Here is an 847-nt window from a genome sequence, read left to right on the forward strand (position 1 = left end):
TGAGGAAACGCAGACATCCATCCGTCCGTCCGCCGTGGCTCAGCTCCCCAGCTCAAGTGATTAATTAAATAAATAAAGCCAAGGAGGAGAGGAGAAAGTGAAGAGCTGATGCGAGGCACGTGTGGCGTGAGCGAGACTGACGGATTTGACAAGCAAACGCAACCGGTCGAGTGGAGTGTGAGCGGTATTGCTAATCGCGGCCGGCCGGGCCGGCCAGTGAGTGGATTACCGGTGCGGTAGGCTGGAACGGAACGCGGGCGCCGCGGCCCATTAATGAGCATTCACGTGCTCTGCGCCCCTCCCCTCTCTTCTCTCCAACCCCCGCTCCAGCTCCAGCTCCAGTTCCCACTCCCTCCCCCAGCGCCATTGCGGCCGGCCATTGCCAGGTGTTCCACTGCAACGCTCCTAGCTGCTACAGGCACGGCACCTCCGCTCTTCTCCCCCAGCACTCTCGCCTGAGTCGCCTCGCCCCGCGCGCGATCGGTGCTCCTGCTGCTTCCCTGGCCGGGCCTCCTGGACGCGGCGGCGGCGGTGTTGCGCGGCTGCTCTGCCGGCTACGGTCTCTCCGTTCCTGAGGGGGCCTTCGCATCTCTCTGGCGCCTCTCACCCTTGGCACGCCCGGCCACGGATCGCCGGCCTGACACCATCCGGCAGCCGGCCCCGCACCGCCGCTATCGCCGGCCGAGCCGCCGCGGTGGCGTGAGGGCCGGCGTCGGACCACGGCCGCCGGCGGGGAGATCCGCGACCCCGGCAGCGTCTGACAGGCGGTCCGTCCACCGGCGTCCGGCGGCGCCGCACCGCAGGTACGTCCACGGTTTCCTCCCCTCGCCGCCTCCTTATTCTCTCC

At 67.9% G+C, this 847-nt stretch overlaps 1 protein-coding gene across 1 annotated transcript in view; it reads left to right on the plus strand.

Annotated features, from left to right (window-relative positions):
* Positions 1-234: 234 nt before the first annotated feature.
* The window catches only part of LOC123146137 (uncharacterized), a 5,806-nt gene continuing 5,193 nt past the window's right edge, over positions 235-847 (plus strand). The window contains exon 1 of the mRNA XM_044565720.1: positions 235-803. The gene's annotated coding sequence lies outside the window, so the exon portion shown is untranslated. The remainder of the gene's footprint in view (positions 804-847) is intronic.

Source organism: Triticum aestivum, chromosome 6D (genome assembly GCF_018294505.1).
Source record: "Triticum aestivum cultivar Chinese Spring chromosome 6D, IWGSC CS RefSeq v2.1, whole genome shotgun sequence".
NCBI lineage: Eukaryota > Viridiplantae > Streptophyta > Magnoliopsida > Poales > Poaceae > Triticum > Triticum aestivum.